We start from the raw sequence: 18,430 nt of genomic DNA, 5'->3' as shown, positions 1-18,430 counted from the left end.
GATAAATCTCAGTCAGAAACAGTGATAATGTGAAACTCAGAATAAATCCAAAATGCACAGCTGCCCTGGAAGGGGCCCATGAGTCATGGCTGAGCAGTAGGCAGTGGGTGGATAATTTGTGAACACATTGGTATACTGAGCTATTATATACTCAACAGAGATGAAAGCAGGGTCAGGTTTACATAAAGCAACAGACTGCAGATGTTGGAAATCTGAAACAAAAACAGAAAATACTGGAAACACTCAGTAGGTCAGGCGGCAACTGTGGAGGGAACAGGTGCATTAATGGCCCCGAGTTTAACTCCCCCTGCCTGGTGGAAATCGGGCAGGGAGGCAGTTAAAATGAGGCCAGTCACTTACCCCCTCTGATCCCGCTGCCTTCCCACCATGTCCTGATCTTAACCTGCTCTCTTGAGCAGGTGAGCAAGACACCCACAGGAAGGTAGCGGGGTCTTTCCTTAAATACGCAGACCGGATCCGCTGATGACATTGGGACTCGATCAGCAATTTAAGGCAGAGGCCAGAGCAGGAGAGCAGTGACGGGAGCTGGCTCGTGGGCCAGAAGAGGCCAGGCAGGTAAGTTTTCAAATATTATTTTAGGTTTCCTTGCAGAGCAGGAGAAGCAGTAGTGCTCCTCTAAGCCTCACAAAGAAGCCTTGGGCTTCCGTTGCCCTGCGCTCCACCCTTCATCCCTGGCATTAAAGGCCTCACCCCCCTGTGAGGAGTAGGCCATAGAGCTGCAGAAGCACGTAGCTGCAGCCATGGGAGATGGCGAGATCGGTGGGACATTGCACACTTAGACAGTCACCATGGCATTGCTGTGACACAGCAGACAGCCACACCCTTCTCTGTTGCCTTAATCCCAAGGGGGTTACGCTCAGCCATTCCTAGTTTATGTACTCCTTCCCTGCAGACCAACCACAGCAATGGGGCAGCAGAGAAGGAGGAAGATGATGATGTGATGGTGATAAAGAACAGGAAGAGGAGCAGGGAAGGACATTTTCCTGGTTGGCTACCATGATGATGATGATAATGAGGATGATATTGATGAGGGAGTGGATGTGAAGGACAAGCCCAACCCTGCAGCAAATTGTGGCCCCATATTCCTCAGCCACAGCCCTCTCCGTCTCACCACTGTGTCACTTGACCTTTCCCTAGCATGTACCAATCATCACAGCCCCAAGACATCACTGCAGGAGTTTCTCAGGGCAGTGTCTGAGGCCCAACCATTTTCAGCTGCTTCATCAATTACCTTCCCTCCAACATAAGGTCAGAAATGGGGATGTTCGCTGATGACTGCACAGTGCTCAGCGCCATTCACAACTCCTCAGATAATGATGCAGTCCATGCCCACATGCAACAAGACCTGGACGACGTTCAGGCTTGGGCTGATAAGTGGCAGGTAACATTTGCGCCACAGAAGTGTCAGGCAATGACTATCTCCAACAAGCGAGAGTCTAACCACCTCACCTTGACATTCAACGCCACCACCATCACCGAATCCCCCACCAACATCATCCTGGGGGTCACTATTGACCAGAAACTTAACTGGACCAGCCACATAAATACTGTGGCAACAAGAGCAGGTCAGAGGCTAGGATTTCTGCAGTGAGTGTCTCACCTCCTGACTCCCCAACACCTTTCCACCATCTACAAGGCACAAGTAAGGAGTGTGATGGAATACTCTCCACTTGCCTGGATGAGTGCAGCTCCAACAACACTCAAGAAGCTCAACACCATCCAGGACAAAGCAGCCCACTTGATTGGCACCCCATCCACCACCTTAAACATTCACTCCCTCCACCACTGGCGTACCGTGGCTGCAGTTCCCCTCCAAGTCACACACCATCCTGACTTAGAAGTATATCGCTGTTTCTTCATCGTCATTGGGTCAAAATCCTGGAACTCCCTTCCTAACAGCACTGTGGGAGTACTTTCACCACATGGACTGCAGCGGTTCAAGAAGGTGGCTCACCACCACCTTCTCAAGTGCAATTAGGGATGGGCAATAAATGCTGGCCTTGCCAGCGACGCCCACATCCCATAAACAAATTTTTTTAAAGTTCAGATACTGAAACCCGGGGAGCACGGTGGCATAGTGGTTAGCACTGTTGCCTCACAGCGCCAGGGACCCGGGTTCGAATCCAGCCTCGGGTGACTGTCTGTGTGGAGTTTGCACATTCTCCCCGTGTTTGCGTGGGTTTTCTCCGGGTGCTCCGGTTTCCTCCCACAGTCCAAAGATGTGCGGGTTAGGTTGATTGGCTATGATAAATTGACCCTTAGTGTTAGGGGGATTAAATACGTGGGGTTACAGGGATAGGGTGGGATATGTGTTGGTGTAGGGGTTACGGGGATCGGGTGGGATATGTGTCGGTGCAGGCTCGATGGGCCGAAATGGCCTCTATCTGCACTGTGGGGTTTCTGTGATTTCTGTGATCTGTGAGTAGATGTAAGCATGGCACCCAGGGGAAGCATGGTGTGAGGAGAGAGTAGGATGGCTTAAGTTCATTTTTGAGTCAATTGTAACAAAGGAGAATGTGTACTTCTGCTCTGTTCATTTAAGATTATAGTAAGGCAGGAAAGGGTGCAATTATTTTGTGCTGACTTATTAAATCAGATGATTATGACCTGCAGGGTCACAAAGAGCCAAAGTAGTTTGATGTGATATTATATTGTATTATGTGGTACTAGATTGAATGATTCATCATTTATTTGAAAGTAGGGGAGAAGGAGTTATGGGAATTGTGACAAAGATACAGATGAGAACACTTCATTAATAAGTTGTGTTCTGAAGCCTCTTGCAGTAATTACTGAGAAGTCCTCAGAGTGATGGTCACCCTGATGCTCTTCACTATTTGTTTTGCATCCAAACTAGGGCCAATGCCCCTGGAATGTCTGTTTCCAGGCCTTTTGGATTGAAAGGTTGTGCAGAATATAACAAGCTACAACTATGCAGGACACACAATTTGAAGTATATTGCACAGACACCACCCCCCCCCTCCCAAGGCAATGAAAGCGGCCCTTCAAGACCCTGATGGTCCTCTCAGTGACTACTCTGGTAAAAGTATTTGTCTCATTGTAGATCTCCTCTGTTGCTGCTGTTGTTGCTGTCATTAACCATGGGAGCAGGGGCTATGTCTTGTCACCCACAATTCATCTCTTCACATTATTCTCTTCCTTGAAGAGTGCAGGGAGGGCTGAATTCTTAAGGAATAATGCATCATGGCAACGCACGGCAAATCTTCTATTGATGTGGAAAGCTCTTTGCATGTTGTCACACACAATCTGGATATTGAGTAAGTGGAGGCACTTTCTTTTCAGGAAGTTAAGAATTTGTAAAATAACCCAGGTGCCATCAATTGCACTCTGCAATACCATGACACTGAATGACCCGACCTCACTGTGGCCTGCTGTGATGCCCAGGTTGATATTGCACAGATCCCCCATGGCTGCTTGAAATAACCTGGTAGCATGAAAGTTGAGTGTGGTTATAATCATCATAGCCACCGGCAGAGCTGTCTGGGTAGATAACTGTGGCTGCAGGTCCTCATGGCACAGTTGGCTCAGCTCCACTAGTTCCTCTTTGGTAAAACCGCTCCTCCAGCACAGAGTTACTCACTAAAAGATAAAGAAAGACTTGCATTTATATAGTGCTTTTCTCAACCTCAGGATGTCCCAAAGTGCTTTGCAGCCAATAAAGAACTGATGAAGTGTAGTCACTGTTGTAATGTAGGAAACATGGCTGCCAATTTATGCACAGCAAGCTCCCAAAAACAACAATGTGATAATGACCAGCTCATCTGTTTTAGTGATGTTGGTTGAGGGATAAATATTGGCCAGGACACTGGGAAGAACTCCTCTGATCTTCTTCTAAATAGTGCCATGATATTTTTTATGTCCACCTGAGAGGGCAGGCGGGCAAGCAGTTTAACGTTTCATCTGAAAGACGGCATTTCCGACAGTGTAGCACTTCCTCAGTTCTGCACTGGAGTGTCAGCCTAGATTAAGTACTCAAGTATCTGGAATGGGTCTTGAACCCACAACCTTCTAACTAAGGTCTACATAGGACCTGGGCCATCTGTAAATTCTATTGGAGTGCGTAATATCTTGAAGGGCACATCCACCTCACATGCTACCTCACTGATCTTTTTTCCTTTCCTGCTCCTCCTTCACTATAATGACAAAGAAAGGAATTTCGGTGGTAGGAAAAGTAATGGAATCCCTACTAAAGGAGAAAATAGAAGAACATCTAGAAACCAAAAATATAATAATGAATAGTCAGCATGGATTTCAAAAGGGAAAGTCTTGCTTGGCCAACCTCATTGAATTTTTTGAAGAGGTAACAGAGAGAGTAGACAAGGGTAATTTAGTTGACGTAATTTATCTAGATTTTCAAAAGGCCTTCGATAAGGTACCCCATAATAGACTGATGAACAAGGTCAGAGAATGCGGAGTCAGGGGACAAGTAGCAGAATGGATAGCTAGCTGGCTTCATGACAGAAAGCAGAAAGTAGGGGTAAAGGGTAGCTATTCACAGTGGCAGAAGGTGAGTAGTGGTGTTCCACAAGGATCAGTGCTGGGACCACTGCTGTTCACAATTTATATTAATGATTTAGACTTTGGAATCAAAAAAACATTTCTAAATTTATGGCTGACACCAAATTGTCAGATAGTCAATACTAAGGACGACTGCAACAGATTACAGGAGGACATTAATAAACTTGCAGAATAGGCATATAATTGGCAAATGAATTTAATTAAATTTGGTAGGAAGAATAGGGAGGTCACTTATTATTTGGAGGGTGCGAGTCTTGGTGGGGTAGAGGAGCAAAGGGATCTCGGAGTACAAATAATCAAATCACTAAAAGTAGTGACACAGGTTAACAAGGCCATAAAAAAAGCAAACCAAGCACTTGGGTTTATTTCTAGAGGGATAGAATTGAAAAGTAGGGAAGTTATGCTAAACCTGTATTGAACCTTGGTTAGACCACACTTAGAGTACTGCGTACAGTTCTGGTCGACATATTATAAAAAGGATATAGTGGCACTGGAGTGGGTGCAGAGAAGATTTACAAGGATGATACCAGAAATGTGAGGGTATACCTATCAGGAAAGGATGAACAGGCTGGGTCTCTTTTCTCTTGAAAAAAGAAGGCTGAGGGGTGACCTAATAGAGGTCTTTAAAATCATGAAAGGTTTTGATAGAGTGGATACAGAGAGAATGTTTCCACTTGTGGGGAAGAGCAAAACTAGAGGCCTCAATATAAAATAGTCACCAAGAAATCCAATAGGGAATTCAGAAGAAACTTCTTTACCCAGCGAGTGGTGAGAATGTGGAACTCGCTACCACAGGGAGTGGTTGAGGCAAATAGTATAGATGCATTTAAGGGGAAGCTAGATAAGCATATGAGGGAGAAGGGAATAGAGGGTTATGCTGATAGAGTTAGATGAGGAAAGACGGGAAGAGGCTCGAGTGGAGCATAAACCCCCGCATGGACTGGTTGGGCCGAATGGCCTGTTTCTGTGCCGTATATCCTATGTAATCCTATGTAAAACCTCATCCCTGCCCCTCAAAAATATCCTGGGAGTCTCAATCTCCCAGGCAGTCAGAGGGAAGTCCAGCACTATCTATGTAAAAAGTAAAAATCGCTCTCCAGCAATCTGCAGATAAAGTTCCAGCACTCTTCAGACTCAAAGGTTCCTCATTTCTTACAGTCTCCTCTGTTACTAGAAACAGGCACACCCTATGAAACACTTTTGCATTTAACTTCCATAATTTGAGCGCACCAATGCCCTCACTTATATTTTTTTGAAATAGCTCCATGGGGACTCGGTGGGTAGATCATGATGATGCCCAAAACACGACGGGAAACTTGGTTGCATCAATTTTAGGATGAAAAAACCAGTGGAAGTGGTTTCCACTCTAATTTGCAGGCCAGTTATTCAAAATGTGCCAATTCTAAGCCCCAGAAATGCTAAAAATGACATTAAAATGTTAGGGTCAATGCTCTAGAAATTCGGGTATGCCCATTTCTGGGCCCACAGGGGAGCACGGATAGATCCCTATGCCTGAAAGTTGAGGACCGAGGTGTATCCAATATTGGGCCTCAGGCTTCATTTCCATCGAACTGGCAACAGTAACAGGCAGCTCGCTGGTGAAGCGGCATCGAAGATCAAGCCACTGTGATGCCAGCAGTGGCCTTCGGGTAAGTGACGAAGGGAGGCGACCGGGAAGGGAGGCAGCCGGGAAGGGGGTCAATGGGAAGGGGGTGAACGGGAAGGGGGTGGTTGGGAATGGGGGATGACCGCATGGGGGGGGGGGGGGGGCGATCAGGAAGGAGGCGACCAGGTCAGAAAGGAAGCGATAACCGGGGCCGATGGTAGCGGAGACTCCTATTCCTCGCGGCTCCACATTCAGGTAAGTATAAAACCTTACCTTGTTGGTCCCGGCCTACACATGTAGGCCTGGATTTCCTGAATGCAGTCGGCACTGGCTGCCTTGGAGCAAATCAATCTCACAGTCGGAGCCTCAAAGAATTGTTAGGCGCCTTATTTGCATATGCAATAGAGCTGCCAACTCTGATTGGACGTAATCCTGGACGTTTCATCCCATGACCTCCCACCTCCAACTACCTCACATAGCCAAACAGCCTTTCTCTCCGCCCCATCTCCAAAATTTATATAACTAAGAAACAAAACTGTTGAAAGAAAATGACAAAAACACATTTTTTAATGGCTCAGTGATTTTTCGCCTGGGTTACTCGCGGCAGTGTCCAGGAGATTAATCTTTAATTCCTGAAGGCTGCAGGACAATCTTGGAGGGTTGACAACCCTATTATGCAAAGGGCCTAATGACTGGCTCAGGTGTGAGCACTGTACGCCAATTTTATGGCTTTTATCAAGATGGCGAACGGCGCACTTCTGGCTCGTAATGAGCGTGCGCTTCCTGCTCACCCTATTGGAGGCCATTTAGTGCCCGAAAAACAGGCGATGCATGGCCGAATTTCTAGGCCTCTGTGCCTGAGCTGCGTATATGTTTATTAGGGCTAGCAGCCACAATGCTGGAGAATGATGAACATATCACGTGCTGCACCTGGCATTATACAGGTTGGCCTTCCCAATGTTTACATAGCAGTACACCTCGGCCATAGCCTCTGCTTCCCCACAGCACAAGGGCATGGTTTCCACACCCAGTCATCTCTGTTCTGGAGTAACAGCTTCTAAATCAATGTCAGTTAGTGCAACATTTTGGATAATGTTGTGTTGTGGTGTACTGTCCATTGGAAACCAGACTGGTTAAATTTAAACACAAGCTGCTGAGGCGACAACACGATTTCTAATAAGAGTGTTTTAATGTACAGTGCTACCCTGTTATTAAACAAATGTATTTGTATACGTGATGAATGTATGATGGCCTTGAATGCCAACTCCAGTAATAACATATAATAATTAAAATCTCCACATTAAGGGATGGGCAATAAATGCTGGCCTTGCCAGCGATGCCCACATCCCATAAACACATTTTAGAAAAGGCAGAGCTTGTCCCTTCCATTACAAACTATTAGGGCCTTGTTTCACTCGTTGGCATATAACTAAGTAAAATAAAAATGAAGCAAACAATGAAAAGTGTTTTGTGCTCCCAGATGGATGTTTTTCTTCGTGCAGTGATGTTTCCTTTTGTCAGCACTGGTTGTGCCCTGGCCAGTGTCAATAGTTAGTGTGCTTTGGTACTTTGCCTGGAACACACTGCAAAACAACAAAGGATTATTATTGTCTCCATAAAATCCTCAGGGAGGGGAAAAAAAGAAAACAATCACTACCAATGTTCCCTGTATTTTCTTTTGGTGTACGGTCCCTTTAACGGGCTAAGCGGCCCATTCAAATTTTCGTGCGTGTGCGGTTTCTTGCATTGAAAAGCCGGTAAGTGGCCTGCGCGGGACCTCCAGACTGCAGCTTAGTGGGAACGTTGGTCACTACTGTCCAATTTTTTAAATAATCAATGTTAAAATACTGAGTTTTGATTTGATAAATGTAAGCATTTGATTGCACGATATACTTTTATGGGGCTGATTTTCATCACCGCACTGGGCTAGGATTGGGGCAATAGCGCTATTAAGCAGTGTAGCCCTTATCAATCCATTCCTGATGACATCTGGCTCTCTGCCATTTCGGTTGGGGCTTGGCACCCGTTGGTGCTTGGCATTGAGCGGCCTTACCTAATAGTTCTCAAAGGGAGCGCTGCAGTCTGCTGAGAAAAAGGGGAAAAACAGGTTTGTAAAATATTATTGGGGGGGGGGGCAGGAGCAGCATTAATACTGTTCCTGACTCCATGAAAATCGATGCCAGGCTCAGCCCTTTCCTGGGACTTAGCTTGTATTCCCTTGAATTTAGAAGTTTGAGGGGTGATCTAGAAAGAAAAGAAAGACTTGCATTGATATAACACCTTTCGTGACCTCAGAGCTTCCCAAAGCACTTTACAGCCAATGAAGTACTTTTAAAGTGTAATCACTGTTGTAATACATAGATACATAGATACATAGAAGATAGGAGCAGGAGTAGGCCATTCGGCCCTTCGTGCCTGCTCCGCCATTTAATGAGATCATGGCTGATCCTTTAATTCAGTATCCCGTCCCCGCCTTCTCTCCGTAACCCTTAACCCCTTTTGCCCGTAGAAATATATCTAATTCCCTCTTAAATATATTTAATGAGCTGGCATACACTGCCCTCTGTGGCAATGAGTTCCACAGGTTCACCACTCTCTGAGTGAAGAAATTCCCCCTCATCTCTGTCCTAAATGGTTTAGCCCTTATCCTTAAATTATGTCCTCTAGTTCTGTTCTCACCCGCCAAGGGAAACATTCCTTCTGCATCCAGTCTGTCTAGACCTGTCAGAATTTTATACACTTCTATGAGGTCCCCTCTCAATCTTCTAAACTCCAGTGTGTACATCCCTAAACTACATAGTCTCTCCTCATAGGTCATTCCCGCCATTCCTGGTATCAGCCTGGTGAATCGCCGCTGCACCCCCTCCATGGCAAGAACATCCTTCCTCAGATGAGGCGACCAAAACTGTACACAGTACTCGAGGTGTGGTCTCACCAGTGCCCTGTACAGCTGCAGCAAGGTATCCCTGTTCCTGTATTCTAACCCTTTTGCTATGAAGGCCAGCATACCGTTTGCCTTCTTGACCGCCTGTTGCACCTGCATGCTCGCCTTCAGTGACTGGTGTACAAGAACACCCAGGTCTCTCTGTACTTCCCCCTCTCCCAATCTATTGCCATTTAAATAATAATTTGCCCTCCCGTTCCTGCACCCAAGGTGGATAACTTCGCACTTGTCCACATTATAGTGCATCTGCCATTTATCCGCCCAATCGCCCAGTCTGTCCAAATCGCTCTGGAGCTTCCTGGTCTCTTCCTCTGAGCCCACCCCCCCTCCTAGTTTAGTGTCGTCTGCAAATTTGGAAATGCTGCATCCGACTCCCTGATCCAGGTCATTAATGTAAATTGTGAACAGCTGGGGGCCCAGGACAGATCCCTGTGGTACCCCACTTGTTACTGCCTGCCATTCAGAAAATGAGCCGTTTATTCCAACTCTCTGTTTTCTATCTGACAGCCAGTTCCCTATCCACGCCAAAACTTTCCCCTTTATCCCATGAGCCTCAATTTTCCATGCTAATCTTTTATGTGGGACCTTATCGAAGGCCTTTTGGAAGTCCAGGTACACCACATCTACTGGCTCTCCCCCATCTATTCTACCAGTTACTCCCTCAAAAAATTCCAATAGATTAGTCAAGCACGATTTACCCTTTGTAAATCCATGTTGACTCTGTCCTATCCTGTCCCCATTTGCTAAGTGCTCCGCTATTTCATCCTTAATGATGGACTCCAGCATTTTGCCCACAACTGATGTAAGGCTTACAGGTCTGTAATTACCTGCTTTTTCCCTACCCCCCTTTTTGAATAGTGGGGTAACGTTAGCTACCCTCCAATCCATCGGCACTGTTCCCGAGTCTAATGAATTCTGAAAAATCATCCTTAGTGCATCCGCTATCTCTAGGGCCACCTCCTTCAGTACCCTAGGATGCATGTTATCAGGCCCTGGGGATTTGTCCACCTTCAATCCCTTTAGCTTCCTTAACACCATATCCTTAGAGATATTGATTTGCGTCAGTTCCTCCTTTGCCAATGTCCCTATTTTTCCCGATATCCCAGGGAGGTTTTTTGTGTCTTCCTTCGTAAAGACTGACCCAAAGTATGCATTTAGTTGATCTGCCATTTCCTTATTTCCCATTATATATTCCCCCGTATCTGACTGCAATGGACCAACTTTGGTTTTCACCAGTCTTTTCCTTTTGATATACTTATAAAAGCTTTTGGAGTTAGTTTTTATATTTTCCGCCAGCTTGTTTTCGTAAGCTATTTTGCCCCTCTTGATTATGCCCTTTGCCCTCCTTTGCTCTATCTTAAACTGTTCCCAATCTTCCGCTCTGGCGCTTTTTTTGGCTATTTTATACGCCCTATCTTTGGATTTTATGCTGTCTCTAATTTCCCCTGTTATCCACGGTTGAGTCACCTTTTTAGATTTCCTTTTATGCCAGATTGGTATAAACAATTTTTGCAATTTTGTCATTCTATCTTTAAATGTTTGCCATTGTTTATCTACCTCCAGTCCTCCCAGGAACGTTGTCCAATCAGACCTACTCAGTTCCCGTCTCATGGCATCATAATTCCCCTTGTTTAAATTCAGGACCTTAGTCTCTGAGTCAATTTCTTCGCTCTCCATTTCGAGTGAGAAATCGATCATGTTATGATCGCTCTGACCCAAGGGTCCCCGTACAACAAGATTACTGATTAGTCCCTTCTCATTGCACAGTACCCAGTCCAATATAGCCTGTTCCCGAGTTGGTTCCTCGACATATTGATCCAGATAACCATCCCTCAAACACTCAAGGAATTCCTCCTCCTCATTATTTTTACTGATTAGGCTAGTCCAATCTATATGTAAGTTAAAGTCACCTATGATGACAGCTGTGCTCTTATTGCACGCTTCTCTAATTTCCCTCGTGATGCCCTCCCTAACCTCTATTTTACTATTTGGAGGCCTATATACCACTCCTATTAATGTTTTTCGCCCCTCGCTATTTCTTAGCTCCACCCATATAGATTCTGTATTAACTGAGTTAATATCCTTCCTTTCAATTGCATTTATCCCCTCTTTTACTAGCAATGCTACCCCTCCTCCCTTTCTTTTTTGTCGATCCTTCCTAAATACTGAATACCCCTGTATGTTAAGCTCCCAGCCCTGCTCACCCTGCAACCATGTTTCCGTAATCCCAATTAGATCATAATTATTAACCTCTATTTCCACAGCTAATTCATCTACCTTGTTCCTGATGCTTCTCGCATTAAGGTATAAAACCCTCAGGCTTTTTTTATGCTCACAATTTTTATGAATTAGTTTGGCCCTTCGTTTTTTGTTCCTCACCCTTTTACCATTTATTTCTGTCTGCCTTTCACTTTCCTCTATTTCACTACATAGGTTTCTAGCCCCCTGCCATACTAGTTTAAATGCTCCCGAACTGCTTTATCAAAAATTACCCCGAGAACATCAGTTCCATCTCTGCACAGGTGTAGACCGTCCCTTTTGTATAGGTCACACCTACCACAAAACTGGTTCCAATGCCTCAAAAATTTAAAACCCTCCCTCTTACACCACTGCTCAAGCCACGTATTTAGCCTAACTATCCTGTTCTCTGTACTCTTACTAGCACGTGGCACTGGTAGTAATCCAGAGATTACTACCTTCGAGGTCCTACTTTTTAGCTTGGCTCCTAACTCCCTAAATTCTACTTGTAGGACCTCTTCCCTTTTTTTAGCTACGTCGTTGGTACCAACATGTATCACGACAACTGGCTGTTCCCCCTCCCCCTCCAGAATGTTCTGCACCCGCGCCGAGACATCCTTGACCCTTGCACCAGGGAGGCAACATACCATCCTGGAGTCTCGGTCGCGACCACAGAAACCCCTATCTATTCCCCTTACAATCGAATCCCCTATTACTATAGCCCTGCCACTCTTTTTCCCTCCCTTCTTTGCAACAGAGCCAGTCATGGTGCCATGAGCCTGGCTGCTGGTGCCTTCCCCCGATGCGTCACCCCCCCCGACAACAGTACCTAAGACGGTGAACCTGTTGCTAAGGGAGACAACCCCAGGGGATTTCTGCACTACCTTCCTGCCCTTGCTCTGCCTTTTGGTCACCCATGTACTGTCTACGCTGGCCTTAACCTGCGGTGTGACCAACTCACTAAATGTGCTATCCACACCCCTCTCAGAATCGTGGATGCTCCAAAGTGAGTCCATCTGCAGCTCAAGGGCCGTCATGCGGTCCCACATGAGCTGCAGCTGGACACACTTCCCGCACACATAATCGTCAGGGACACAGGAAGCGTCCCTGATTTCCCACATGTTACAGGAGGAGCATGACACAGGTCCGAGCTCTACTGCCATGACTTAACCCTTATATTACTTTTTAATTTTCTAGTTTTAGTTTATTTATCGACTTTTGTTTTCCCGAAGCTTACTTAGACCAATGTATACTGTACTCCTCTTATTCCTTTTTAAACTAACCAAATCCCACTAGTTTTGGTTTTACTTTCTAGGAAGGTTTGAGGAAAGTACTTACCAGTTAGTCTTACCTCCCTGGTCTTTCGCTGACTTCCTGGTCTTGTGTCCCCTTGGTCCTACGCCGACTTCCCGCTCCTCCCGGTTCCTGCCCTGCTGAAAAGAAACTGAGACCAAAAAATTTGTGACCTCTGTTTTTAGACAGCTGCTAAAAGACTACTAGGTTAGAGGAGGAGGGTGGGTGGGGTTTCCTACTCTGTAGGAACTCGGGTTTAAGCCACCACCCTCCTTAAATACCTTTCACCTGGGTGCTTCCCACCAGGTCCGCTTCTGAAAAAAAGCTCACGAGCTGGACTTCCGCCTCAGCTGTTTTTTTAAATGGCTTTTTACCTCTCTCCTTCCCTGAGATTGGAGATTGGTGAGGCCTACCTGGGCCTCTGGAGCCTCTTGTAGTCGCTCTGCCGCTCAGCTCCGCCTCCACCCGCTGCCGATGCCGCACTGGGGCCTACCTGGGCCTCTGGAGCCTCTTGTAGTCGCTCTGCCGCTCAGCTCCGCCTCCACCCGCTGCCGATGCCGCACTGGGGCCTACCTGGGCCTCTGGAGCCTCTTGTAGTCGGAGACGTGGCAGCCAAATTGCGCACAGCAAGGTCCCACAAAAACAAATGTGACAATGACCAGATAATCTGTTTTTAGGTGTTGGTTGAGGACTAACTATTGGCCAGGACACTTCCTCGAAATAGTGCCATGGGATGTTTAACATCTCATCCGAAAGATGGTATCTCCGACAGTGCAGCACTCTCGTAGTACTACACTGGAGGTGTCAGCCTAGATTTTGTGCTTAAGCCCCTGGAGTGGAACTTGAACCCACAACCTTCTGGCCAATCTCTAATCAAGGTCTTTAAAATAATAAACATTGAAATATTGGAACATAGGAACAGGAGTAGGCCATTCAGCCCCCGGGCCTGCAGCACCATTCAATTAGACCCCCAATACAAAATACAAGTTGGATAGAGTAGCTGAGTAATCTGGTGGGGGAACCCAGAATTTGGGGGCATAATCTTAAAATTAGAGCCGGGCCATTCAGCAGTGAAATCAGCAAGCACTTTTTTTACAGGAAGTGCAGTGGAATTCGAAAAGGTTGTGGATGCTGGGCAAATTGAAATTTTCAAAACTGAGATTAACAGATTTTTGTTAGGTAAGGGTATCGAGGGATATGGGGCAAAGGCAGATAAATGGAGTTGAGGTGCCGATTAACCATGATCGACAACAACACAACTTGGATTTTGTATTGGTGGTCTAATTGAATGGTGCTGTAGGGCCCGGGGGCTGAATGGCCTACTCCTGTTCCTGTGTTCCTATGTTCCAATATTTCAGTATCAGCCCACACTGATTCAGATCACGTCAGTGAATTCACTTGAGAGGCTTCCAGTCTTACACTATCATTACTGGGCCACCTTCTAGTGTAATTGTAATGTTCTGTACTTCCTCTTTATTTCAGCAGCACACACAAGGCACATTAAAGGCAGCAAATAAATGCCTTTTTTTACTGAAACCACATTACTCTTGTGTGACCTTGTACATGATTATGATAAACTAGATCAGAACAATACCTGCTCATCCCCCCACCCCCCAATCTTTAATCTAGAATGACGCACGAGTGTGATTGTGACAGTGAGTTATGTGGAGGTGATGAGTGACAGACACTTCAAATATGCAACAGTTGGCCATTATGTTTTCCTTCTGGCAAAGCAAATCATTTAGAAGCTTGACATTTTCATTGGCTGCTACAAAGTCCTATAGCAAAATTAGATTTGCTTTGCAATTCATCCGGAGCATGTTTTGAAACTTTATAGTATTCTGTAGAATTCTTGTACAAGTTATTTTGTGGGAACCTCTTTAGTCCATTAGCTGATGAAAATGGCATATTAATTCTAAATACAATGGCATAAAACCAAGCTCATTGAACCTGTATGACATTGTCTAAATGAAGTGCATAAAAAACAGATGCAGCTCAATAAACTTGAAGCATTTATTTTAAAATGTTTTGAATAATAAGAGCAGATTTCAAAAAAGTACTTAAGCACCAGAACTGGAAATTGGTGCTGTAATGCAAGCTCCAAACAAAACACAATTGGACAGAAAATGAGTTATCCTCTTTCCACTTCTGGACCTCCATAAGTAACACAGCAGTTGCCCAGTATGGAAATGATTTGCACTGATTATTGATCTACTGGAACGAGCCTTTGGCTCAATGGTAGCATTCCTGCCTCTGGGCCAGAAGGTGCAGGTGTTCCAACCCCACTCCAGACAGTCCCGGCGAGTGCAGTCGGAGCTCTGGCTCTGAATTAACTTACCTAAGAAAGGATATACTTGCCATAGAGGGAGTGCAGTGAAGGTTCACCAGACTGATTCCTGGGATGGCAGGACTGTCGTATGAGGAGAGATTGGGTCAACTAGGCCTGTATTCACTAGAGTTTAGAAGAATGAGAGGGGATCTCATTGAAACGTATAAAATTCTGACAGGGCTAGACAGACTGGATGCAGGGAGGATGTTTTCCCCGGCTGGGGGGGTCTAGAATGAGGGGTCACAGTCTCAGGATATGGGGTAGGACATTTAGGACTGAGATGAGGAGAAATTTCTTCACTCAGAGGGTGGTGAACCTGTGGAATTCTCTACCACAGAAGGCTGTGGGGGCCAAGTCGCTGAATATATTTAAGAAGGAGATAGATAGATTACTAGACACAAAAGGCGTCAAGGGGTATGGGGGGAGAGCAGGAATATGGTATTGAGATAGAGGATCAGCCATGATCATATTGAATGGCGGAGCAGGCTCGAATAGCCTACTCCTGCTCCTATTTTTCTATGTTTCTATGAATTCTGGATTGACAACCAATGGAATACTTGCGTTCGGTGGGTGTAGGCTGTGGGAGCCCATTAAACCCTCCTGCCGTGTAGGACTAACTAACCTAATGGCTGGTATAAAGATGGTTATGGCCATGGAAGGAGCGTTCATGTGTCAGCCTGCGAATCCTTCCACTACTTCACACTGTTCTCCCAGGGAAGCACGAGAAGATACGAAATGATGATGATTGACCTACTTTACTGACAGTTAGACAGTAGCCCAGGTTCAAAGATTAAAGAAACTCCAACCGAAGTTGCGCCAGTGTTTCTGAGAAGTTTGCAGTCAGTTTGATCTATCTGTCCTTATGGTTTTTGTACTTCTAGGCAAAAAAGCCACAAAACCATGGGTGTCGAGTTAGTCTTAAAGGTGCAGAATTGTTTATTTCAAATATAAAAAAGCTTGTGTACCCCAATGTAATTGTAATGGGAAAAAGTAGTAATAGGTAGTAAACATACATGTACCTAATCCTGAGATAGTCAGAGGCCTTTTAGGGTTAGATACTATTATAGTAGTGAACTCATCAAATGTTATGATTGCAAAGCAATTCTGTAAAAATCACACAATGTTCTCACTGCCTCTTCCTTAATCAAATAGAATATTAAGAGAGAGAGATTAGGAGAAATGTCTTTAAGAAAAGGGTTGTTAGAGAACGGCATCCGATGCTACATATTTCACCATCATCATCTGTTAAGGTAGACGTAGTTAGACATTTGATGCTGAGGAAGATACAACACTTTGAGGAGGACAGGCAGTGGGATTAGTTTTAGATTGCTCTGGTGAAGAACTGGCACGGACACCACCCTTTCTCCTTAAAGTCCAGCCCAATGGGTCAAATGGCCTTTAGTGCTGTAACCATCTAGGGTTCTATGTTTGCAACAGCACAATTTAAATACAGAGTTTAGTCACAATCCTAATCTAATCAAATCCAACTATTGTTAGTGGTGTTTTTGAACCTCTACAGCCATAAATTTAAATTAATCGGTTATCTCAAATAATAACATATCAGTCAGCATGTAATAAAAACATTTCCTAAAACAATGGAGTGTGACCTGGTCTATGTATTGTATATTGAAAAAATTAGGAATATATTCGCTGTTTGAATAAACAAGATAACAGGGAATGACAGAATAATGCCACGTTAGGAGCCAGAGAGGAAGGTACAATCAGGCAGCCTAACGCAAACTGATAGACATTAAACAGCAGAAACACCAAATGAAATCAATCCTCATTTAGTTGAACCTGCACAGGAAGGTCGATATAAATCAAGCAGCTGGTTACACTGACCCAGCCAGGGAGGGAGTGTCTGCCACACAGAGTCCAGTCTCTACCGTCTACCAATGTTTCCTGTACTGATGCATGTCTGCGATTGGGGTTAATTTAGTGCTATTCCCAGACACAGAGTGATAACAAGAGTTAACTCTGACATCCAACCTGCATAAGTGGTCAGCACCCATATAATAGTCACGTCAACAAGTATTAATCATTTCACTCCAGTACTTTTCACCGAATCAGGCTGATTCCAGACAGCTAGATCAACAGACAAATATTAAAAGAACCACCCTGCACTGGTTCTAAAGCCACAGAGACCCATGAAATGCATGCAGTCCCTGTGATTTACAAGCATTTATAATACATTTTACTAACTTAAAGAGAGTTCTTTGTAGCTGAACTAAAGATTGTTAAACTGTTTTCCTAGTGTTTCTCTGAACTAGTTTGGCCTGTTTGGTGAGGATAAGGTTAGCAGTCGCTGTCATAACATTTTTCTGTAGTGTTGGCCAGGGGCGTGAGACTGAAACCTATTATAGTGGTCAACTGTTTATGAAGTCACAGCAACTGCAATCAAATATGTATTCCATTCTCTATAGTCTATGGCTAGGGCACACTGCAGGCAATTTCAAGTAACTGCTGCCGTTTCTCACCTGGCAATCCAGGGGGTAGGTGATCTCGGACACCCCCTGGACACCCAAGGTCGGCCTGATGCCATTTTCAGGTGGGCCTGTAAATGGGTGAACAGCAGGCCTGCCCAAAACAGATGGGAGTCTGTTTAAATAGCCAAACTGGAGTCTTAAGCCATTGCAGGACTGATGCTCCATCCCCGCCGCCCACCTCCCCCCGCCCCCCCACATTGCAATTTTGAAGTACAGTTTGGTGGAGCGCCACTCATAGTCTGCCCAGGGGCAGGGAGCAGCCTAACCAGTGGTCCTTAGAGGGACACTGCACAAAAGGAGCCCAAGCTTTTTCTTCTTTTACTTTTGTAGGACCAGGAGAGCTCCACAAAAATACTGCAGCGTGTTGCCATTGATCACCACCCGGCGGTGGAGGGTGCGGGGGGTGGGGGAGAGACACAGTAACACACAGCACCACACAGTGCTGCTTGGTGCCACACAGTACCATACAGTACCACACGGAAACACACAGTACCATACAGTACCACACAGTGCCACAAGGTAACACAAGGTAACACATGGTAACACACGGTAACACACAGTAGCACACGGTAGCACACAGCAACACACGGTAACACACGGTAGTACATGGTAACACACGGCAACACATGGTAACACACGATGCCACACAGTAACACACCACTGCAGCACCAAAAGAAAATGTGCAGGCACCAAAGCAGAAAACTCAGAACTGAACATCCATTCACGTGGACCTTGCATACAGAACAATCGTCTCACTCCAAATCACCAGGGTAGGCAGTTATATCAATTTCATGCACATGATTCTTTTGACTTAAATTTAGAAGAAAAACTATATTCCCAGTATTGCTGCAGTGAGAAGCAGAATAACACTTCCAGCATGTCGCAGCAATTCTTCTCCTTTAGTTTATAAAGAAACGATGGGCTCGATTTTGCCAGGGCCGAGGAGGCAGGAATGGAGGCGTGTGGGGTGTTAAAAT

At 45.3% G+C, this 18,430-nt stretch overlaps 1 long non-coding RNA gene across 2 annotated transcripts in view; it reads right to left on the bottom strand.

Moving 5' to 3' along the window:
• Nucleotides 1-2,459: 2,459 nt before the first annotated feature.
• Nucleotides 2,460-18,430, bottom strand: part of LOC147110443 (uncharacterized) — a 29,058-nt gene continuing 13,087 nt past the window's right edge. The window contains exon 3 of one of the 2 annotated variants that reach the window (XR_015080096.1): nucleotides 2,460-3,618. This is a non-coding gene — a long non-coding RNA (uncharacterized LOC147110443). Of the gene's footprint in view, nucleotides 3,619-7,185; nucleotides 7,747-18,430 lie in introns of those variants that run through there. The other variant, XR_015080097.1, reaches the window with a different exon arrangement.

The sequence above is a fragment of the Somniosus microcephalus genome, chromosome 11 (assembly GCF_052327205.1).
Source record: "Somniosus microcephalus isolate GS21.2 chromosome 11, FLI_Smic_1.0, whole genome shotgun sequence".
Classification (NCBI taxonomy): domain Eukaryota; kingdom Metazoa; phylum Chordata; class Chondrichthyes; order Squaliformes; family Somniosidae; genus Somniosus; species Somniosus microcephalus.
Note: the sequence above shows the minus strand (reverse complement) of the source record. Positions and strands in the feature narration are given on the sequence as shown.